This window comes from Ambystoma mexicanum, chromosome 5q (genome assembly GCF_040938575.1).
Source record: "Ambystoma mexicanum isolate Mex_15411 chromosome 5q, UKY_AmexF1_1, whole genome shotgun sequence".
In the NCBI taxonomy this organism is placed as follows: domain Eukaryota; kingdom Metazoa; phylum Chordata; class Amphibia; order Caudata; family Ambystomatidae; genus Ambystoma; species Ambystoma mexicanum.
Genome location: NC_090933.1, coordinates 965,850,409 through 965,875,820, shown reverse-complemented (window position 1 = coordinate 965,875,820; position 25,412 = coordinate 965,850,409). Strand labels below are relative to the sequence as shown.

At 41.6% G+C, this 25,412-nt stretch overlaps 1 protein-coding gene across 1 annotated transcript in view; it reads right to left on the bottom strand.

Moving 5' to 3' along the window:
• The window catches only part of OXR1 (oxidation resistance 1), a 3,084,878-nt gene that overhangs the window by 2,742,399 nt on the left and 317,067 nt on the right, over positions 1-25,412 (bottom strand). The gene's annotated exons all lie outside the window — the stretch shown is intronic.

The following is a 25,412-nucleotide window of genomic DNA, read 5'->3' as shown; positions in this document are numbered from 1 at the left end:
AATTACGTATGTATGTTGGAATATCAGGCCTTAACTGACCATAATACACAAACTTCCCGGCACTGTTCCTTGTGGCGATATTTACCAAAGGCTGCTCATCCCTCCATTCCACAATGAAATCAATATTTAAGATATGTTGGAATACAGAAGATTAGGCCAATCCATCCTCCACTTCAGGAAGTCTTGTAGCTGATCACTTCACACACCCTATTTCACCCCCCTCTGCAACTTCCCCTCCCCTGCTCTCCCTACCTAGCCTAGCTCCTCGATGCCCCTGTACTCTATTTGTAGGCCCTCTAAGTGTGTCCCACATATACAGCACTCTTCTGCTTCATAGGTAGGTTTGCACTTTAGAAGTGCCTTACATAAATACAATAACTTTGACATTTCAGTAAGTGCGTATGATGACTTTCTTTTGTGGGGTGAAATAGCCCTGAATGCCATAACTAAGGGCCGGAGTCAGTGGGGCGACATGGCTCTCAGTAAAAGGCCTGTGCTGGAGTAATGTGCAAAATGAGGCCCATGACAAACGAAAAGGAGCAAAATTAGGCATCAAAATTCGGAGATGCCTAAAAATGTTCATTGTGTTATAGAAGGGAAAGACATGAAACCACGTTTGCAAAAAGTCTCAAAGAACTGAAGTCCTGTTATCAGAAACGGCAGTATCCAGCATGCAAAAAGGAAAATGCCAAGATTATGTGCAGGCCTGCATAGTAGAATAGAGCTGTTTATTGTGACAGAAAGAATTGTGTAAAAATCTGTTTATCCCTTTACATTAAAGGAATGCTCATGAAAATGGGTGCAAGATGTATAATAAAGGAATTGTAAGTTTTGTCCATCATGGGCCCATAACAAGAGGAAACAATAATTCACAGACTCTACATGGAGATGTTGAATTGCAGCCGAGTGAAAGCCATTCACGTCTGGACTTGACAAAAGACATTTCATTTGTGTCTTTCAAGGAACACGTTAATCATTCACATGTACAGCTAAAGTCTTATATATTATATTCCGCTTCTGTGATCACTGTTTGCAGGTAACCAGTTTGCAAGGGTTTTACATGTTGAAATGGTGCATTCTAAGAGTCGATTTAAATGTAAAATATTCAGCAGAGGTAGACCGGAATCCTGGTTTCATTTCTTTGCTCTGGGTTTCAAGTGTGAAACTACATTTCAAAGGCCCATTGTCATGGGAATGAAAGTCTGTTCCAAGTATGAGCCCATTCTGTTAAAAATACAAACCTAAGGCTGGGAGAGATCCTTTGTGCGGGGACGAGGTAAGAACATTCTCCTGCTCCCCAGGTTTTATGACTAAAACCACTTAGGCCATCATAAAGCTGGCTATCAGAACTTGAAGCTGCAGGCTAATCTAAACAAATCCTCCCTCTTGATATCAGAGCCAAAACCAGATCCCTTGCAAGGGTGGGAGCAGAGATAAGGAGTGGTTTTACACCCATTGCACAGAATGGGAGATATGCTGTTTACAGGATAACTTGGGAAATATTGATCACACATGATTCATATTCGGGTTTCTGAAAAGCTGTAAGCGATCCACTTCTGGTGAGCCAAAAACGATTTTGATGACACCAACATACCAAATGTTACGAGGACAAACTTGATTGTGAGCTCTGCATAAGTGTGAAGACCATACAAATTTGAGAAAAGATGTAAAATGTTTTCCATATTTAGCCCACCAAGTGCCATATTTTTCATTAACATAGTCCGGGAGAAAAGGAGAAAATACTTTGGCTTTGCGCCCATAGGTCGCACAGACATCAAAGTCTATGCAATTCACAAAAAGAAATTGTATTAAAAATGCTGGCATATGCGTTATAATATGATGATAAAGGGCATTTGTAATACAGGGAGATTTCCATTTGCAAAAACCAGACCAAGCCTCTTGCCCAAAACACGCCCACTTTCTTTAGACCTATCGACCCATAGAGGGGAGGGAACCCTTGAAAACTGCTCTATCAATTCTGCAGACACTATGACAAATCAGTGATGTCCCTTGCCTTCTAAATAGGTCACTCGACCTCAAATCAGGACTCTCCCTATCACCTCTCGAGGTGTGAAGCGACCAAATCTGGAACCATAATTGCAGAGTGGGGCACACATTTTTGAGTGAAGCCAGGAGCTGGAGTAGCTGACTTGGGACAGATAGAATCCTTGACTGACCCCCGGCTGTCCCAGCAGTGACACCCTGATGCTCCTTGGTGCACCATTCAGCCCTCTCTTGTAAGAATAGACATCCCCAGCAATAGATTAAATAAGCCCTATCTTCGCCATTTCCAAAGAGATTCCCCCATGGTCAAATCCCCCATCTTCTTTGTTTGTGTAATTTAGTCATATTCCTATTGAAAACCTTTTACTTGTCTGATCATTGTAGTAATTTTCCCATTGACAAATCCTTTGTTTGCCTGTGCATTTCTGTCATTTCCCATTGAAGAATCTCCAGTCGCTCGTGTAGATCCCTAGCATATTGTTTTTCAGTAAATCAATTAATTTCCACATTATTTCACGGGATTGAGATGGTTAGAATTCGAAATTAACTATCTCTTCCCAGCGTTTTATGAGTTATTAAGTTCTAAAATGTTCCCCCAAAGAAGTATTTTCATTTAGAACTGAAAATTTGTCTGTGTGATACGGACGATTAAATAAAGGTAGTTTTTCGGATTTAAATTAAACTCAAAATGACAGGTGACAGCTTGCAGCTGCAGAATTGACAGGTGACAGTTGTGCAGCTTTAAAAATGACAGATGACACGATCTCTAGGAGACAGTTCTACTTAGGTTAAAATAGTTTGGATTAGATTATTTTAACTAAGAGATTGGTTCTGCACAGTTCTGCTAGGTACTCACAATATAAATTTGAACTAGGCCTCGTCACGGATCTGGTCAACACGTCCGGCTGCGGTTCTGTCTGCTCGGCGGGTCAATCAGGCACCAGTTCTGCTCATAGCGATCTGGGTCAGCTCTGCTCTGCTGGTCTAGCCTCTCTGGATTCTGGATGTAACACTGCTTTCTGGGCACTGCTACAGGTTCTTGCAAAAATTCTCAGCAAAACTTCAATCAGCTCGCCTGGCTGTTGAATAGTTTGGTTAGTTTTGAGGCCTGCTGAAGAGGATTCAGCTGGTGGATTCAGGCATCTCTGCTACAAATTCTAGAGTTAATTTCTGCTACAGGTTCTGGAGATTGATGGATTTGAAGTCTGGATCTCTGGATGTGAAGTCGTCGGTCAGCATGCTCCGCAGCAAATGGAATTGAATGTCTCTACCTGTCCCAGCAGTCTCTTTTTATGTGTTTTGGAAAGTGGATGTGTGCGTTGGTCATAACTAAACCTGCCCCTCTCACTTATCATTGGCCAATTCCTCCTCTCTCCCTTGATTGGGGGAAGGAAATGTGAGTCAGAGTGATGCTGTAGGTTTTATGGTCAGAGGAACCTCCCCTTGTCAGATTGCGCACAAATCTATTTCTGACCCGAATACATATTTATCTATGTACCATTTTTCTAATATTATAGGTCCAGTTAACACATTTTCTGTAGCACCAAACCATCCGATCGCTGTCTTTGTACGATGTCGTGTCCACTGATGACAAAATTCTCCCCTTTTCATCCAGATAATGACCTCTAAACCTTTCCAGATTTTACACAAATGTGCACCAGGGATATGGGTTACAGATGATAAAGTGTCAGATTTTTAACATGCATACATTTGAAGTGAGACCCTATTTTCTGCTAGAAACCCCCCAGAATACACCACAGGGTCCTAACGCCTCTTAAAATGTTCACAGAAAAATCACAAAAATAATGATATTACTTATATAATTCTGACAAGTCTGCACTATGAGTTATCTATCTTTTTAAAATTATGCCCTGGTCAAACAGCGGTGTGGCTTCCCACATCACATGGTGGAATAACTGGTTTATCCACTTCCCCCAAGCCAGCTTGTTCACAGAGGCACAGCTGCCCCCCAGTTTCTCCCAAGAGGAAGCTATTTTACGACGCCCCCAATATAACATTTGTCTGAGTCAAGGGAGTTGCTTTGTTCTGTCCCTTCCAGTTCCCAGGTGCTCCACCCCTAATCTAATCAGATAGGTGTCAACTCCTTTTGGCAAGGGGAAGAGTGGCTGTTGATCCAGTTTCAACTCCTGTCGGGGGTAGTTGTCAGGCAGAATTCAGTTTCAGTAAGCCAGGTTTCAGCTAAATGTCACTTTTTGTTCCCAGTTTTCTACATTCAAATCAAACTGACAATTTTTACCTATACATTAAATAACTACTTCCTTCAAGTCATTTCAGAATATAGTTTTACATTGTATCCACCTCTTAGCAAGTCTTTCCTTGGTCTGGTTTTGTTTCATTTGTTCAGTTTTACACAAAAGTCTGGTGGTTTTAAAACGCCGGCTTTCTGATAGTGGTGAGTACTGGTAATGCAACCATTTTTGGGATTAAGAAAATGAATTCCCCACAGTTCTGAGTTGCTTTTTTGGCAATCAGCATTGCCATTCCCAATGGTTTCAGGCTACTGTGTGTATAGCCCAATGGTGGTTTTAGGCAGTGCCCTCCTGTGCTCACAACATAGGCAAAAATGGGTGGCCGCCTATTCTTCATGTTTTCCCTGTGCACTCTCTGGGCAGTTCTGGCCATCATGATGTTTTCCATGCCAGTACTGCCCAGTTTTATGGCAGGGCTTGGATGCATGGGTAAAAACATCCCACAGTTATGTATTTGAGAGACAAAGGATATTGAAAAATGTCAGGCCAAAAATGTTTCAAAGCTAAAAAATTTATATAATGAAAAAGAAAACAAATGAAAGAAATAAAAGAAACCTTAAAACATAATAATCAGTGAGCCACATATGAGCAGAAGTATCAGTTAAATAGATCCCCTCTTTCCTTATATTCTGTGACAATATGCACCCAATTCAATTCTCTCTGCTCAGATCTGAAGTTTGACCAACACAACATGCCCCAGTCTCTTTAAAGTGGGTTAAAGAACTGCTCTCCAGCTAACACAAAATGAGCTACATATCAGTACAATTTCAGCAAAGGAATAGGGTGGGCCAGATATTTTATATATAACTAGCCAAGTACCCGACTTTAATAATAATAATTTGGCATTTATATAGCACTACGAACCCTCAGGTATCTGAGCGCTGCTTATTATTACCCACGGTGTGTGGTGCTCATTTATCGACCTCGGAAGGATGAAAGGCTGAAAGGCTGAAAGGCTGAGTTTGGCCCCGCCGGGATTTGAATCTGCATTAGCAGGATCTGCACGAACTTGGCCGGGATGTCCATTCTCACTTTTGTTTTCATATTACACTGAAAAAGATGAACAAATGTTGTTTGCACCCAAAGGAAAAACACGATACATGTTAATTTCACAAATTCATTTAACACCAAATGTTCATGTATCTCTGATTTAAATTCTCACATGAATATCCTATTTCTATGCTTAATCTGATCATTTGCAGTGTTAGCAGTGGTGGCTATTTTCACTGCTAAACACACACTGCAAATAATAAGCGTAAACATAGAAATAGAATATTCATGTGAGAATTTAAATCAGCGCTACATACAAGTTTGGTGTTCAATTGATTTGTGAAATAAACATATATTAAGTTTATTTCAAAACAAATCAAGGAAAAGAAAGACACACTAACTCTCGTTTAAAATAAATTGAGAACAAAAATATTTAAGACCAGTTTAGCACAAATGACCTGTAGATGGCATGCAGAACACCCCAAAATGTAATGCCCAAAAAACGTAGAATTAATGATCTCGGGAATGGGATGACCTATTGAGCTAGAAAAAGTTGCATTCATTCTTTATGACAAGCACTTCTAAATAAGTGAGATATTCATTAATGAGCCCTCTGCCAATTTCAAAATCGAATATCAAGTGATTTCAAAATTTAAGAATGCAGGAGAACAATGAACAAAGATATAATCTATTAATTTATTTTAAAGCATTTTAGAACATGCTAAACGCAAGCACAGCCACTTACAACACCTCCAAAGGAAAGGGGAAGGGAGATGGGAAGATCAATCAGTCACAGGCAAAACAATACACATCAGGAAAATGGTTCCAGATAAGTACAAACCAACATGAGCAATGAAGAACAAAGAATAGGTGGAGAGAAACGTTGATGGTCAAGAAGGAGGTACAATGGTAATGGTAGGTAGTAGCGAAAAGGAACAAGACAGATTCTGTAGCCCTCTTAGTACTCCTGTAACTAAGAACATATGAGAGTGAAGAATCGTGGTAAGAAGAATCAGGGGCTATTAGATTAGGCAACAGTGGGCTGGGGAAGTCAGTAGGCAGAGGCAATTGAATGGGGCAATCTCGTGTAAAATGCAGAGAGTTGACTGTAAAGTATTGTTGTAACATTATGGTAAGCAACACAATGCTGAGTGAGGCAATCTAAATATCTCCAGAAAGTGATACTAAGACAAGTCTAAATGTAACGTCATGAGTTTGGATAAACAATAATCAAGTAAGGGAGAGTGGAAGTGAAGTTTGCTCAGCATTCGGTCCACACTTACCTTCTTACAGCTTTGATGGTTTTTCGTGTAGTAGTTACAGGTGCTGTGCCTGCAGGTATTGTACAGATTGACAGTGGAAGGGGTAAGAGAATGAAAAGAATCCATCATGCTACAGTCATCAAGCTGCAGAAAGGGGGTGTTCTATGTCTTACTGTGATGCTGGCTTTTGAGGACGCTGCACCTGTTTCCTTAGCTACTACGGGTGCAGCTATCCTCATTTGCACACAACGTGTGCATTTGTCCCGATGGTCGCTTTTGTAAATTTGTTTTTTAAATGTGGGTTTCCCTCCCATCCCTATCTAACCCACCCCCACTAACTCATCCTGCCACCCAAAACCTCTCAATTCCCTGCACCAAACACACAACATATATTTAAAAATAAATAAGATGAAAATGACCATGGGAATGTGCAAACAAGGAAAGTGACATCAGTAAAAACACGGCATACCTGCCTCCAAGCTGCCCCTCCATAAGTGTACACATATTTGCACTTGGTGATGTAATTGATGCAGTTGCTGCTGCATCAAGGGAGGGGAATTGTGATATTAGATAAAGACCCTTTGTAGGTTAATGCTAGGTAAGACATCTGCTGCCAAATCGTCAGTTACATCAAGTATTACTTCCTTCAGTGGTCCAAATACTGTCATGTGGACTACAGGAGAGAACATATTTATAAGGCCTTAGGAGGAGGCAGAAGTCAGGCACATACATTGTTTAGAGATGAGAGAGTATGTCCTTCTTATTGCTGCAGTGTTGGATGCTGATGGCCAACACAAAGATAAAGAGTGCATCATCCACTTTGACTCTCTAAAATAGGCAAATACACCTCTAAAAAACATAGGCAGTTTAAAGAGAATTTCTATAATTTCTTTCAGTGCTTACCACTGTGGAGAAACGGTACTTCTCTAGATTAATTTTACATACAAGCAAAGATTATAACTGAAAGACTCCAGTCTCTGGGTTATCCCCCCCCCCCAAACTCCTTAAGTGATAATATAAGAGAGCTAGATTTTATAATAGAAATTATTTTCTTGAAGATCATGGCACTAATGTAAACAAGAGGACAGTTTGTGTTGCCACTCATATCACAGTAATCAACTTTGGTATTTAATACTACATAATTGGCACAGCCTTTAACTGTAATCAGACATTTTATGGAAATCCAACTAGTACAGTAACCAGAGAAACATTACCAGTACGGGAAACTGCAACCTGTACAAGGAGGTGGCGTGACCAGTTCGACAGCATGCTGGATGAAAGGTCCAGCCAACAATGCAGAAACCACAGGTATTGGGAGCGTTATCCGCTCCCTACTGGCTGCGAACACAGACAGCCTCTGGGTACTGAAAACCCGAGTACTATAGAGTGTGCTCGAACAAGAGCGATTCCATTGCAGGCACAGAGAGTTGCCACCAAGAATCCAAGTACCTGATAGTGTGCCGGAACAAAAGAGAGTCTGCTGCAGACACAGAAGTGCCACTGAGAAGCCAAGTATCAGAGAGTGTGTCAAGTCCAGGGAGGGCCCGCTACAATGAAGCTCAAGAACGAGCCGTGAAAGGCAGAAGCTGAGTACCCGAAGGCATCCTTAGCCCTGCAGCATTCCCCTACAAGGAACAACATACGGGGGGAACGGGAAAGGCAGGAGGCCGCTGAAGCAAATTAGTGGGAGGACTCAAAATCGTAACTTGGAAAGTCGAACAGTAAATGGACATTGGAGAAGTGACAAAGCCATAAAGAGTGTGACAAACAACAATGGTTGGGAGATAGATCAAAAATGTAAAGAAAGGCCCTGGGAAGAAGGGGGAAATGTCCAGAGAAAGCGACTGGGAGAACTCAGGCTGTCAAGGGAAGAAGACCTTAAAAAGAGAAAATATACTGTCAAGAAACCCTGAGAGAGGAATTAGTGATATGAACAAGACCAAACTAAATAGTGGAAAGATTGAACCATAAGCATATAATCAATATCTAATTGAAAGCAAGACAGATGAGATATATCCTAAGAAACACTATTGTAAAACTGGTAAGAAGTAGAGTGCAAAACCCATAAGGTACACAAGATACACAAATCTATGAAGCAAATAGCAAGAAACTAGCAGACCAAATAACTTGGGAAAATGTATATTCTAAAAGCAAAGACACTTGTACATTGACCACACAAAGAGATACGACACCAAGAGAAATAGTAAGCCCCTTTGAAGAATGACCAGGAGAAGAAAGACATTCTTTTGGCGTGCATTTGAGTTATTCTTTTTAGTGGTAGGTTTGGGCAGAGTTAGGCTTAGTACTGCAGACTATTACTTTTGACTTCCTGACAGTAGATGAACACCTTTAGTTACTTTAGATAGGTAGGGTGCCCCCTCCAGTATTAGTGAGAGATAGGCATTTACCATTTAATTTCATTAAAACCCAAAGCAACATGTCCTCCTTGTGTGTGACTCGTTCTTCCGACTCGCCAAGAAGAACCATTGTTTGAGGGGGGTTTTGTTGTTTGTAGCTGTCCTGGTGTTGTAAAATATTAATATGAATTTAAAAAAAAGAAGAAGATCTCTGTCCAATGTGGAAAATCATTTAATGTTGGGAGGTAGATTAATTCTTAGGAGTTGGGATGAGGCACCCTCACTACTCTGGTGTAGAGAAGGAGCCAGATGCCTCTACCGGAAGTCCCACCTCTATTTTGCATTTGTCAATGGCATTTGTGATGTCATCTTTGATGTCCTGGGTGTTAGTTTTAGCAGTGCACAGTGGTGGCTCGAGTTATGGTTGCTTAGCTTACTATAACTGGCGAATATTAGGGTTTTTTCGGTTTTACTTGGAACCATAATGTCCCTTTAACAAAGTTTTTTTACTGAATTGCATAGGTTTTAGTAGCGCAACTTAACCATAACGTCCCTTTAACAAAGTTTCTTTACTGAATATATATACATATATATAGTTATGGTGAAGTTGCTAATCCCATAGGAAGAGCACTTTTTGGTTGGCTTATAACTTCGCTCTCCCTGGACAAATTCTCACCAAACTTTGCAAAAAAAAAGTATATGGCCCACTCTGAATTTTTTTGCAAAGTTTGGTAAATTTTGGTCCGGGGGTGAAAAGTTATAGCGGGGGGGGTCACAACATTTCTTTTTTTCCCATAGACTGAATGGGGAAAAAACTTTGCGCACGCCTACAGTCCAAATCGTTGGATCGATTTTCAACAAATTTGCGGCAGGAGTAGCGGCTTGGTCCCAAAAGGGTGCTTTTGTAAATTTGGTGAAAATCCGTCCAGTCGTTTTTTGGAAACAATCAAAAAGTAGGTCTAAAAAAATGTGCGATATCTATGCTGCGCGGACACACTTCCTTGTTCGCTCTGCGGACAGGAAACCGATTGGCTGATCGGCACGTGTCATGTCATGTGATGTGCTCACTGATTGGATGGTGAAGAGCGTGAAGTGCGTCAGATTGTTCTGATGCGCGCGCAATCTTGGATCCGCTGACAGAGGCAAAAAGCAATTTTGGTGAGTGTTTTGGTGTGCAAGAGTGCTTGGGGAGGTTTGGGGAGTAAGAGATGGCTCAAATACTGTATTTGTTTAGGTGGCAGGTGCCCCTGATGTCTTTGCCATGCCCGCGCTGTCCGGGATGTCTGTAATTATTCAAAATGAGGGGTGTCCTAAGGACACTATTCCCATCCGTGCTGTTCGCAGGCAAGAATTGTTGCTAGTCTGTTGTAAAGCTATTGCATTTTGCGCACTGGACAAGTATCCATATTTTGCAGCAGTTTTATTTTGATTTTGTCTTTGCCTTTCACATACTGATTGATGAACTGGCATAAAGATTTGAAAGATTTTTTGGGAATGTTACACATTGACGTGCATGGCCATTTGTATACTGGACGTTCTGGTTCAGTCGAATGGAGAGGTAATTCTGAATTTTCTGGGGATATTTTTGTAAGCAGTATTTCTTGTTGCATTATGGTATTATTACGTTTTTCATAACCTCGTCCACTGCTATGTATGGCAATTGTATTTGTTTGGTTTTGTTTGTATGCTTCTTCATTAAAATATGGTTCTGTGCTTGTAGTGTGACTCCATTCACCTGCACAGATATTTAAGAAGTTATTTTTGTTGACATTCCGTTTATTGAGAAGTCTTTTTTGTAATTTAGTAGTTAGTTTTGTTAGTGGTTTCATTCTGTTTAACACTAAAGTAAATAACTTTCTTTTGAAAGGGATTGCACTGTCTATCAAAGCTTCTAAGATTCATTTTCTACGGTAGGTTTTAAGGGTTGTGCATGATTTGTCTCCTGTTTTTATAAGATTCTGAAGGACTCTGTGGCGGAACATTTTTGCTAAAATACTTTTTTTGGTATGGTTACTTGCTAGTATATCAAGATTTATAGGAGCAGTTTTAGCAGTAGAAGTAGCTGAATCCTTGTTAATCATTTTCTGTGTCATTATACATTTTGATAGAGGAGGCAAAGTGTGTGTACTGGAAGCTTGTTTTGTTTAGCTAAATCACTGTGTTAGCTGCTTTTTTGAACTTTTTGTACAAACTCTGCTAGAGATGGATGCTTATTTTGGACACTTATTTTCATTTGCTCTATTTCTGCGTTGCTTTCTACGGACTTGCATTTTGGTAGGAATTCTTTGGGGTCTGTTGAAAAAAAAAAAGAAGGTATGGGTTGTGCCGTTCTGCAATGTATGTGTGCTGTGTGCATGAGTGTCTGAGTATGATGGTAAAGATGTATGTAGTGGTGTGTGATTGTGCCTTGGGCAGCTGGGAAGGCTATTCTTCTATTTGTGTGTTACTATACTGCAGTTCAGATGACTGTAGAAACTGAGCTAGTGGTGAGGAGAATTTGTGATGTCATCTTTGATGTCCTGGGTGTTAGTCTTAGCAGTGCACAGTGGTGGCACGAGTTATGGTTGCTTACATTACCATAACTGGTGAATTTCAGGGGTTTTTCGGTTTTACTTGGAACCATAACGTCCCTTTAACAATGTTTTTTTTACTGAATTTCATAGGTTTTTATTAGCGCAACTTAAACATAACGTCCCTTTAACAAAGTTTTTTTACTGAATATATATATATATAATCTGGATGTTCCACGTCGTATTTTAGCAAAATAGTAGCGCAGTTGTGAAAGTGTGGCACAGTAGAGAAAGACAGCTGAAGATGATGGAACATTTGAGAAGGTTGTCTGGCCCAGTGTCAAGCGTTGAGGCAGCTAAGAAACTGGTTATCTTTTCGAGGAGATACAAGGAATGTGAGGAGCGAGGCATACTCCTGTGAGGTGCAATAGAAAAATTCTATGATTGCCAAGTTTTATTCATTTAATAGTATTAAATGCGAGGAAGGATCTAAAACACAGTCTCCTGTCACATGGAGTAGATTAAAATAGACTTTGGGCAACCTACATCGAGACTGGAGATAAGAACGTGCTCATACTCCCTTCTATTCTCAGGCGCAGTGATACTTTGAAAGGCTGACTTCAAAGACAATTCGAATGGCAGATAGCAAGAGTAATGATGGGCTAATTAGGGTGATAAGGCATGGTCAAGTCCACCTACAAGCACCTGGGGTACCAGCTTGCGTGCTGCTAGCTAGTGGAATATTCTAGAAGGGTACCAGCATGCCAACCAATTATAGAGGGCCAAGTAGCAAAGAGCCCTATAGTTTGAAAGCCAAGAAAATATTGTGTATTTTATGACACTGAGTATGACTTGCACTAGGTGTGAGCATAGTTGTCCACCTGACTCTAGAGATCCAATCACAATCCTATTCCCCATGGAAAGTATACCAAGATGTTCCCTGTAGATCAACCACACCCCAACTTAGGTTTTCTTACTTTGCCACGTAGTATGACTTCAATGATGACAAGTGTTTTCTATAAATGTGTGTTTTTTCATGTAACACTTTGAAAGAAATACTGCAAGACGTCTGTTGATGTCCGTTGTACTCCCCGTTTTAGATAATTGCAAATAAAACAGCTACGTTTTTCCAACTTCCTGAGTCGGTCTTATTATTGATGTAAGAGTAAATTATGTATCCCCATCCATCCAATAAATTGTTACCTCGCTTAAAGGGCCTACGGGATCACTGGTCTCCTATTGAGATGATGATGATCGCGGGAAGCTGGTTATTTTAATAATGAAATTGAACTATATTCTGTTGTTCAATAACGTGACAAGTACCTTTCAGATTGACAATATTGGTACTTTTCTTGAGCTTGATGAAACAGTTTGAGTCCAGAGAACCGGGTTCATGCTATTAATCAGAAAGGAGAGCCTCCGAAGGAAATTATTCACCAGTAAAGAGTGTCTGGCCTCTGGAGCCATGAAGATCACTAGCCGTTTCAAACAGTGTCGCCCAATTTTGATTTTCAGATTCGCAATATCATTGACAGAAATGTCCTTGCCATCAAACTTTTGGAGTTCTCTAAGAAGAGGTTTGAAATTAATTGCATGGTTTTCCCCTCTTTCTAGATTGAGTTTCTCAAACATTCGCTGTGAAATCATGGTTGCTTCTGACCGTTTGTCTACCAGAGCTGATAAATCACACTGACCTTGTATCAGGACAGGAGCATAGAACCTACTTTCTTATACTCTAGTCTACAAATAAAGTGCCGTATTATTTGACAGCTTGACATGAATTTTCTTGATGTCGTTCATTTCTAGGATAAAACCTTGGGTTGCCCCCATATCCATTTCCTTCCTGGAGGTCAAGTTCATGCGTGTTGGCTTGGGAACCTGTCGGAATAAACACAAATTTTGAAATAAGATAGGGAGTAGGTGTATCATCCATTACACAGACTCTTTGTTGTCTTCTTTTTTCAGAGGACAATCATCACAATCTTTTAGGATGGAGGGTATCTTTACTGTTTAAGGACTTCCTGGGTTTATAATATCTGTATTTTCACATTGCCTTTTGTATGTAAGGGTTTCTTTGCACTTCTCAATCTCTTTTTCTACATTCTCGAATTTAGGGATTTCTATTTTTGCCAACTTTTCTTTAGGAAGTGTCACTCCATCTCTGACAAAGAATGCTATATTTTCTGGGTTTTCTGTGTACTCCTTGGTCTCTATAGTCACTATTCTATTTTTCTCTTCTTGGAATTTCACTCTTTCTCAATTATTTTGGTCTAGTTCCCAGTGGATAGAGGTGTTACTACTATATTTTGGAAATTCTTTATTTGCTTCAGGGGTTAATGTATGGGTCAGAAACAAAGCTTCTGCTAAGGGTTGGCATATCTTTTCATCCGTACCCCCTTTTCATCTTTCCCTAGGGTACTATCCTGGGAATTGTTTGCTTCTTATCATTGTCCCCCTGGGTACCTGACCCAGACGTTGGGGCATTTTGGGGAACACGGGTAGTCAGGGGGTTCTATTGGGCCCTGAACATTTGTCCAATGTTCTCGGTCGATTGCTTGACCTATCGTTCAAGCTGCAAAATTCTGCTCCCTCAGGACCAAAGGGAGATCTTTGGTCATACCTTTATTGCTTCCTGGAAGGGTATCTATCCGTCCTAGCAAAGTTACTCAGGTATGATAGAAAGTTATCATAGCCTTCATTTCTGGGTCTCCACTCCCCTTGATTCTGGGCTCTATTGTTCTGGAATCTATGCGGAGGAGCATTATTTTGGAAATTCTGATTGGAGGGGCCGGGTTTGGATTTCTTTCCTGTGGGAAGTTCTAATTAGGATTTCACGAGGGCATGACCCCTTTATTTGGATTTGCTTCTGTCGTGGTGGAGACCAGGCACCGTGGACTTAAGTAGGTACGCATGTCAGAAGGGTAGGCATTTTGGAACACTGGTTGAGTGCCACCTCATTGAGACTGGACAGAAGACCTCCTCTGTTGGTCATTCTATTTTGTGGTAGGAAGTGCACTCTACGGACCCCCTGACTCCACTGGGTGCTCTTCACCTCTGCCACTTTCGCTGTGGTAGGTGTTGGATTTAATTTGGGAGTTTTGGGATCATTTTTATTTTCTGCTGGTTTTTGGACTTCATAAATCCTAGTAGCCTATGAAATCACCCATTCGAGAGTTTTCGTGAATCGCCAAAGTCCCGCACTAATTGGGCGATTATGTATTTTGGCAGTACATGGAAAAATGTGTTAAACTCCCTACTGGTAGTATTTACTCAATGAGATGTTTGTGCAAATGCATGCTTCAACTCTTGGGCAAACACTTTTCAGAGATTGTTCTTCGCCACACACCATATTATATGCAGCTTTATGTGCCTATTGTGGGTTTCTAGAACTTTTTTTTACATCGCTGCTTTATAGGTAGGCCATTTATGGTGATTTTGTTCTTCCAACCCTGCAAATGTCAATTTGACATATTCCATGTTGTTAAAATCATTCCGTATTCCAAATGAGGACATCATTTGCTCATAAAGTAGTAGATGTTCCCAGATGGAATATTTGGCATTGTTATGAAAAGGGGTCATAAAACGATTGAGGCTTTTATTTATTTATAGGATCTTTGATTAAACCCTTTTGGGATTTAACATTCTTGTATCTATGAACCTGGGTCCACTCTTGCTCTGAGTCAGAGCTACTGGTGGAACCCCATTCCCTGTTGTCATATGGGCCCTCCCTACTGCTCTGATTTTTGGGAATATCTTCTAGATGTACAGGACACAGGCTCCTCATTCATTTCTTTTCTCTGCGATTTCTCAAGGTTATTTTCCCAGGATCCCTTTTTAGAGGTTAGATTATAATGGGGTTTCTCCTTCTGAGGGCTGAAAATAAACAGTGTATTGTCCCATAGATGGTCTGGAAGAATTCTTCCAGTCTCCCTGATGAGAAGCGACTTTTGAAATGACCTTCCTTGGCTGAAGCTTTTGTCTTTCCATGTCAGCTAAGTGGGCTAAATGCTTTCTAAGCTGGAACATTTTCTGCAGTTCTAAATCTCTCACCCTTCATAGCTTTGTCCACAGGCCCAGATGTATAATCATTTCCACTCCTGTCCCCTCCCAACCTGCTGAATGGGGTAACCCCCCCCCCCTCCTTGCCAGAAAAGGCGAGCAGTCATCTACATCAGATAAGGAATACACTCCTTCCTGATGAGAAATATTTGAGAGATGGGATGTTAGGCACCTCTCAGCCCGCCTAGAGGAAGTGAGGCCTTTGGCAAGAGGGAAGGATCCCATCTGTCGAAAGTTTGTGCCTCTACTTGCAGAGTTGCACAGAAGGTCTATTTATTAACCAAATAGAACCAATTGAGTCAGATTACAGATACCTTGTTTTTTTCCAATAAAAGGCAAAAGGTAAAAATAACACACTAGTCACTTTAGTTTTCAATGCCACAGATAGGGAAATAGAACATTTAGTAACACACACTTCACCATAAGTATCTGTGCATTTAATTCACCCGGAGCACGCATGCACCATAGATTGGATACATGAGAGTCCAGGAGGAATCTTTAATTTGTGAAAACAACAAATTGATTAACATATCCCTGCCTATCCCCACAAGTCAGAGTTTCAACTCACTTATATGAAGTGATTGGACCTTTGGGTAAGTGAATGGCTTGTAAACAAAGAAAAAGTATGTACACCAGTATGTTGGCAAAATTCCATTCAGTGATGTTTTATTCAGTTGCCATGTAAAATGCAACTTCTCCCTTTCAAAGGGCGCCTTGAACGGCGGAAAGAAATGCACAGCAAATATCACCCTCTCCTTTTTATCATGAGCATCTCTGCATTAATATCAATATTATGCTTGATGATATACTCAGGAATTACTTAAATTATCTTATTTTACTAGGTAGGCATACAGTAAAATGAACCTTTTGATCCTTGTTAATAATTCTTCTGTTCTAGACGTCAGCGCCAGAGAAAATGGTAAGGTGGATCTCACTGTATACATATCATGGGACCTAATCTATAAAATATAAATTTTTTTCCTGAAGTACATGCACTTCTGAAATGTTCCGTAACTTCTCAGGATGCACAACTAAAGCATCTATTCCCACCCCTGAGTACTAAGCAATTGCAGGACCTGGGACTTATTCTAATCCCCTTTATAGGCTCACTCCCCACAAGATTACTTTCCTTTTAGCCCCAAGATACCGCCTAGTACCACTACAAGGTACTTGTCTGCCACATCTCAATTTAGTTCCAGCCCAATATACTACTGTAACACCTTTAAACTTGCACAGTTCCAGACTACTGCATTCGTATTTATTTTGATGCAACTGTATTGCTTCCACACTGCCTTAATTGCCACATTCTTGGCCTGCTCACTGTCTTGTATCAGCCTAATATTGTGCTTAGCACTAGCCTAACATACCTATTCCACGTCTCTGCATTTCATTCTACTGTATTCCAATTGTGTTGCATTTACACGGCCAGCACTGCCCCAGCTTTGTTTCGAATTAGCCTATTCCTGTTTTTAGCACAAGAACTCAACAGAACCTAGAGAAATATGGTATAGTTGAGGATGACAAGTGTCGTCTATGTAATAATGAAGAAGAATCACTACAGCACTTGTCGATGTTCTGAAAAGAACTGAAATCACAGAAAGAAAGGACACTTCAACACGCTCTGCCTGCGTCATGTGGTCTGGATTCCGACTCCTGGTCGGATGCTTTGTACGTCATCCTCAACAAAAGAATGGTCAGAGGCTTGGGTATGTTCCTAGAAGAGGGTTCTAATCTAAGTGTGGTGGGCAGAGAGTTCCAGAGTTTGAAAGCAAGGACTCCTAAGCTGACACCCCCAGATTTCTGTCATTTGAATCTGGGTATGCATAAGCAATAGGCTTGGGCTGCTATCAGTGGGCGGCTGACAGTGTGTTGAAGGAACCAGATGGCCAAGTATTGTGGTGCCTTGTGTGACACTTATGTGTGAGTGCAAGTGCTTTGAGGGAAACTCTTTGTGTTAGAGAGCCAGCGCAGATTACGCCGGGTATCCGAAATGTGTTGATATCTAGGGATGTTCAACGCGGCCCTGATGGTCCCGGGAGGATAGCTCAGCGGCAGCGTGCGCGTCTTGGAAGCAAGACGACACGAAGCAGCAACAGGTTCGATCCCCGGGTCCGCGCTTAGAAACCTCCGGGTGTTTAAGCGCGTTATAAATACGTAACTAAGACAAAAAAAAAAAAACACAATTACGCAACTAAGAAAAACAAACAATTCATGTAACAGCGCCTCGATGCCTGCGGGCTGTGTGAGCGCTTTATAAATGTAAATAAATAAAATAAAATAAATAAATAAATTATTTTGGGTGATCTGAAGTTTACAGAGGTTACGTTGACTAGTCCCTAAGTAGAGAGCATTACAGTTATCTAGTTTCGCCATAATTAATTCTGACCAGAATAATGCAGTTTGCTGTGGTGAGGAAGGGACGACACACTGTGATAAGTTTGCACGTATAAGCAGATGCAGAAGACAGAGCGTTGGTTTGCATCAAGAGAGATAGGGTGGCGTCAAGGTATATACCTAACGTTTTGGTGTCCTTGGAAACCTTAATAAGATTACCGTCAATGGTAAAAGATTTAAATGTGTGGCTAGTCGACTAAGTCAGTTGGGTGAACCTAGGATGAGGAGCTCTGTCTTATCGTTGCTTAAACAGAGCTCGGGTTGGGCCATTCAGGCCTGGATGACTTGATAAACATCATTCAAGGCTTTGGAATCCACAATGTGATCACCCGTGATAGGGATGAGTATCTGGGTGTCGTCTACATAATTTGTGTATGTGACACCCAGATAGTCAGGAATATCAAATAAGGGTTTTGTGAACACATTGTAGAGTGTAGGTGAAAAGCAGGATCCTTGGGAGACCCCACATAATACCGGTGATGGTTCAGCAGAAGCAGCAGGAGAGAAGACCCTCATGGATCTATTTGCCAGAAAAGATCTGATCCAGGTAGTGGCTTTATCTGAGAAATGGCCAGAAGCTTTGAGGTGTTGGCACAAGATTTGGTGGTTCACTAAGTCAAACACAGCATATAAGTCTACTAATAAGAGGAGGGCAATTTTGTCTTTATCTTTAAGATCCACAATTTGAGTTTTTAGGTCAATAAGGGTAGTTTCGGTTCCGGGCTTGGGACGGAAGCCTGATTGCCTGAGGCCAAGGAGATTGTTACATTCCAGGTAGTCCTGGATCTGCAGGTATGCTGCATGGTGCAGGATTTTCAGGAGGAATGGTACGGTTGTGATGGGTCTATAGTTGGTGGGTGTGCTAGGGTCTAATGTTTTTTTTAGGAGTGGGATAACCCATGCATCCTCGAGGTTATCGGGTACAATGCCTGTGCTGAAAGATGTGTTTGTAAGAGCTGTGATGAAGGGTGCTAGTTAATGGGCGGATTCCTTTATTATACTAGCTGGGCAGGTATCCCCCTGGCAGTTAGTCGGTTTGAGTGTATTAATGATGTTTTCAACCTTGGTGACTGTTAATGATGCAAAGCTAAACAGTTTAAAGGTGTGTACGTGGGATTCGTTTTGGTGGATTGGGGGTTAAATAGGAGGTTAGACAGGATATTACTTTTGTTGATATTACTTTTAGTCTGTAATGTAAAGATTTTTGCCAGGGAGCGCTCTTTGAATGTTCGAGCTCCATGTGCTGTCTTTACTGCAGATATCAGGAGTTGTGGTAGGAGTTTCAAGTTCTTTGAGGATCTTGAAGAGCTCTTTGGTATTGGACTCGGCCTGCATGATACGTGTGTTATATATGTCTTTTTTTGCAAGAAAAATAGCTTCTTTATAGTTAAGAATGGCTATGATGAGGCTATTTGTGTGAGTGGGGGATGGGTGACTTTTCCAACGGGCTTTGCATGTTCTTTTTTTTTCTTCGTAATACCTTCAACTGTGGAGTGTACCATGAGTTGAGCTGTGCACGTGGTTTCACTTTCCTAGGTTTAATAGGGGCAATGGCATCCATAGCTTTGATAATGGTCTTGTTGTAAGTTTCAACTAGAGCTGTGGGGTCAGACTAGGATGATAATATATTATTCAAGGTGGGTAAAATGAGGGGGAGGAGATTCCCTTTGGTTATGTCTCTTTTGTTAGCTACAAGGTTGATGGAGCAATTAAGGTCGACCAACCAATCAAGGATTCTTCCCTTGTCATGAGTGGGTTGGTGAAAGCAGTGGGTGAGGCCTAGGTCGGTGAGTAAACTGGCAATTTCTGTAGCTGTTGAATTATTAGGGTCTTGGAAAACCAGGTTGAGGTCACCAAGAAGTATGATTTGAGAATTTGTCTTAGTTTTGTGAGCCAGTATGGAGGTAATGTCATCTGCGAATGTGGCATTAGGGCCTGGAGGCCTGTAGATCAGATGTAGTGTGATACTTTGGTTATGTGAGATGAGAAGTTTAGCTGACAGGGGTCTGCTGAGGAGAACTGATGAGTTGGTATGATTCTCAGTCTGATGGATTTTTTGTGGATGAAGGCAACGCCACCGCCTTTGAGTAGGTTGTTGTCACGATCGCATCTGATGATGGTGTAATCATCGGGTATGGCTAAAGAAAGGAGGGGTCTTGATGCTGCATGGAGCCAGGTTTCTGTGATAGCAAGGAGGTCTAGATCTTGGTTTATGATGAGATCGGCAATATCAAGTGCGTGGGCAGTATGGGACCTGGCATTAATAAGAGCACACTTAATCGCAACGTGTTTGTGTGAAAGGGTTGTACTGAAGTTGGTGTTAGGTAGAGATTTGTGTGGGGAAGAGGGTGTGTTTGGTTGCGTGTGGTTTTGTTGCGGGGATCTGGGAGTAGGTGAGGCGTTCTGTGAGCTGCAGTGATTGATTGATTGGCATGTAGTGTGTACAAATCTAGAACCATGTCTATAGTTCCTAATGTGTACTGCACACAGTTGGTTAGGTGTCAGTTTAGTGGCAAAATGTTCGAAACAGAGAACAGGGGCATTCAAGTAGGGATTTATTGAGGGAGTCGTTTGTTGAGATGTGAGTCTGTTTTTGTGTTGCAAGCCAAGAAGCCAGCATGCTGAGGTGGTAGCAGGCATGGTGGTGTAGGTATTCTCTAGATTGGGGTGCATGCCTGATGCCGTGCAGCAATGGTAAGTACACAACAAGAACAGTATAGTTAGCACGAGGTGTGGCAGTTGTTGACTGTGGAGTCGGTCAAGAGAGAGCATAGTGTGGGAGTAGGTTATGCTAAGCAGGGCATGCGCAGTTAAGTGGCTAGTGGAAATGCCCAATATTTATGGGGTTACTTTGCTAGGCAACAGCAACATTAGGTACAACCAAAAGGATTGCCAGGCCGGTGGGAGTGAAGGCACGCAAGTGTGGGTCAAAAAGCAAGGGTAACATGTGTGAAAAAAGTAAAACAACTATATTCGGTGGCAGGGCAGGAGCAATCTGTGTGCAGTGCTGAGGATCGATTAAAAAGAGTGCGACATGTGCAGTCATCTATGAGAGTCAAATGCAGGTACAGGACAAGTACATATTGCAGAATTGCTAGGCACTGAGACTTGCGGGTGGGTACGTGAAAACGTACCAGCATAACATAACAGTTAACAGCCTCATGATCTGCACAATGTCAGAACGTTAAAGCAGCATCAGGATAGCAAAATTGATAAAGGCGCCGAAGGCGGCGCACAGTGTCAGAAAGTTAAGGTAGCACAGTAATGGCAAAATTGATAAAGGTGCCAAAGGCGGCGCACAGTGTCAGAACGTTAAGGCATTTCGGCACACAGTGTCAGAACATTAAGGCAGCACCATAATGGCAAAAGTAATAAAGGTGCCGAAGGCGGCGCACAGTGTCGGAACGTTAAGGCAGCACAGTAATGGCAAAATTGATAAAGGTGCCAAAGGCAGCGCACAGTGACAGAAAGTTAGGCAGCATAAGATAGCAAAGTTGGTAATGATGCCGAAACAGCGTTCGGTTGAGCTGCATATGAGTAGCGATGGTCCGCATATAGCGTGAGGGCATTTTAGTTTTGTGGTTAGTGCACTAGTAGGAAGTACAAACGGAGCGCCTTGGAGCAAGATGATAGGATTATACGTGAATGGAACGTCAGATGGGCAAGGGCGCAGTGATTGCTGTACTAAAAATGTAGTACTCATGTTTTATTATGATAGCAATTGGAGGCAAAGCAAAGAGGACCAACTGTCCTGTAGGCTCTGACAGGCTATGGACAGGAGCCTTTGTTCTTGTGCCTTCTTTTGTGGGCCCGCACTTGCCTGCCGGCGAGATGTGATTAGTCCAAGTAATACGATGCAGCCTATCCGGTCCCTCTGGGCACAGGGCCTCAATGTAATGAAGGTCGATTTCCGAGGGCGGCCATAATAGAAGAGCAGAATCCTTATGGATGTTAATGGTGACTGGTACTTGATCAATGCACGGTCATTGCTAGTTCATGCAATAGAGATTCATGACCTCATCTTGGATCTGGATCTAGATATCTTAGCCATCACAGAGACAACTTCAGCTCCTTATCAGTCAAAATATCCCTCTCACCTAATAACACTACACACTGTCTACCGCCCTCCAGGCCCCCATCTTGATTTCCAATCCAACATCAAACACATCCTAGGTGACAACCTCAAAACCAACACAAGGGCCATTCTCTTAGGAGACCTAAACTTCGGTTTCAAAGACCCCAAAGACAAGAAAGGTAAATCTCTTGCTAAAGCCCTCCTATAACTAGGCTTCACCCAACTAACCAATAGTCCTACCCAAACCTAAGATTGCATACTAGACTTGATAGCGGATCACAATTGTAATGTTGACATCAGCTCCAACACTCCACATCCGTGGACCGACCACCACTTACTGCACTTCCTTATACCTGCTAAAGCAAAAGGTAATACCAGCCCACCTGTGCCAGGCAAGGTCAAAAAAATGACTCACCATGGACAGAATTCTCCCTCTCCTTGAAACCTCAGCTCTAACGCACCCTGCCTCACACAACCCCACAGAGCTAGTAGAGCTCTACAATGCTACACTTAAAGAGATACATCCTTCCATCTCCAAACAAGAGACCTACCTAGCAGTTGTGAAACAATACAAAAAAGTGATTATTATTTTAAATGTTTGGCCCCAACAGACACACAGCACAAGTAATAAAATTCAAATCTTAAAGTTTATGGTGTGGTCTGGTTTGTTTCACCCGTTTGAAGAAGGATCCTTATCTGCAATGAGCTGTTTTAAAGGGTGTATTAGCATGGGAAGGGAACCTATCCTGTATGATGATGTTGGGTGATGTCTTTGTGAGTTGAAAGGATTGCCAAATGTCAGAATTCAGTGCTGGCTTCATTTAAAAGATGGTTTCAAACACAATTTAAACTTTATGTTCATAAAACATCACAGTTCATATTGCATTGGCTTATGAAACCCCTATCAAACAGTCCATACTGTCAATATCTGAAGGTTTTCTAATCCTGATTTTTATCACTGGAGAAGAAAATGAACAAACACACAGCAGAAAAAATGCAACTCCATTTTTCTTTCTTGAACTTCTGTTCTCTTTCTCCTCAGGTTATGAAGTTTCCAATGTAAGCAAAAATTGCAGGTTATCTTCAGATACTTGAAATGTTCATCTAGGTCCTTGTCAGTGAGGTTTGAGTGGCTGCAAAACATTGCACATTTCGTTTGCACTTGTGTCTCTCTACTGCTGTGTGCCGGCTTTAGTTTACATCTGTGTTTTACAAGGAGGCCTTTCTCTGTATCTTTTATCATTAGTCAAACATCGCTACAGTTTACATGGTGATTGAGTTTGCCTGGTAGTATGATATGATATAATGTGGCATTTATGATGCGCCTATGCACAAGTGTTTCAAGGCGCGACGAGGCAATGGAGGGGGAACAGAGGGAAGACAGAGACAAGGATCTTACTAGGCCAGGTGACATTGAGATTGTGCAAGTGCAGGGGAAGGGGAGGAGAAAAGTGCGTAGGGAAAAAGGGGGAGGGGCAGTGCAGTACATGGGAACAACCGTAAAAATAAATAAAAACCAATAAACAAAAAAGTGAGGGCAGCTGGTGGCAAGTGTAAGGGTAATTGCAGACATCAAGTGTCAAGTGCTGGTAGGGGACTGTAGAGATACATAAACAGCCCCTGAGTGTGAGGGTTGCCAGGGAGGCAGTGCAGGTGTGAAACTGGTGGGGAGGGGACCTGGGCCCGAGATCAGAGGGTGGTCAGGTGACCTATGCAATAGAGAACATGTTTTTCAATAAAATCACTATATTTTAGCTTTCAATGTCCTAACTATTGGAAAAATTGTATGTGTTTTGTTACAGATACAGTTTGGGGATATCACACATCGCTTGTGATTTTAAAGAAATGTTTTATTAACTTCTTCTTGTTTTTATAGTAATTGATGTTGACTTTTTATATGTGATAACATGTGTAATAAGTCCCTTTTGTGATTAAATGCACACCAAGAAAACAAAAAAGATAAAATATGCCATTTGAGAGTTTTTGGATTTAATTGCAAGCTCATACGGAAATGAGGATAAGCTTGCAAAGAAAATGGCCGGATAAAGTTTTATAATTAAACAATTGATAACTGCTTCTTTTTAATTGTGTTTGGTTTCTATAATCATAGCATAGACATGCTTTCATACTGGACTGAAGGGAAATTATCCCGGAAGAAGTCCAGGCCTTTTAACATTGTGGCTAGTCGTAACCACTAGTTGGCATTTCCTGTTGGAGATCAATCAAATGATTACGTAGGCAACCTGGATGGGAATTAGTTCAGTGGAATCCATGCAAATGCATAAGGACTGTGTTAGTTTCAGACGTCTTTTGCACATTTGTTTTATCAGCAGTATGACCTAGATTATGAAAGCATCATGACAATGAGAAGAATGACTGCCTACTTTTTAACTGCAAATACAAATGTCCAATAAATCAATAAAATAGGTAGTAAATCTGGAGAGTCATAATTTCTTATCTTGTCGGTCCCACCATGAATTTAACTAGGTCAGAATAGCACATCTGCCACCTAGGCTACCACCATCATGGGATCATTTCAGACCATTGCAGAGGACTGAGTGAGACTCTGGCGATCCTTGTCATGTTAAAAAACGTTGAGGTGTAATGTGGTTATTGCATAGTTCCACACACCTATCAAGCAGGGATGCACATGTCTGGATAAGTCCCTACAATTGTAGATGACGGGGATCAGTGTGTTGATGATGAGCTACTGCAACATAATGACAATTGGCGGCTTTTTGGCGATGCTATGCACAGGGAAACATTCTAGTGTGAGGCAAAAAACCCTTGGGTCATCTTTAACTCCACACTCTCCGTCTCTCCTCACATCTCTGACGTCTCTAAGAAGTCACACTACCAGCTGCACCTTCTCAGAGGTATTCTTCTTTTCCTCACCTTCCGAAGAAGCTCACTGTCTCCAGAGCTCTGGTTCTCTCTAGGTTGGACTATTGTGATTTTTATACGCCCCCTCTTCCTCATCCTCGACGCCATGGGCATCTCATACACCAACTACGCCGACATCACTCTCACAGGCAACTACAACACTGACTCCCTGGCCCTCAACAACCTTTACAATGCCATCCAAGCCTGGATGGCAGACAACGGTCTATGCCTCAACTCTGACAAGATGGAACTCCTACTGGTAGGCTCTCCCGACACCCTAAAGAATCTAGATGCCCAATTCAGTCACTTCACCATTGATTCCATTAAAATTCCAGTCTCCGACTCTGTCAAAACCCTGGGAGTTTATCTGGATTCTAGCCTATCCATGGACAGACAAATCAATGCAATTGCCTCTGCAGCAGCATATCATGCCAAATTTATCAATGCAGTCAGACCCTTTCTCTCCAAAGAGAACTGCACTAACATAGCCAGATCCATCACCGGCTCTAGGCTAGACTACTGTAACGTACTCTTTCTAGGAACCTCTAAAAAAAACCTAGAGAGACTACAAGTAATACAGAACAACGCACTCCGGGCAGCCCAAGGTA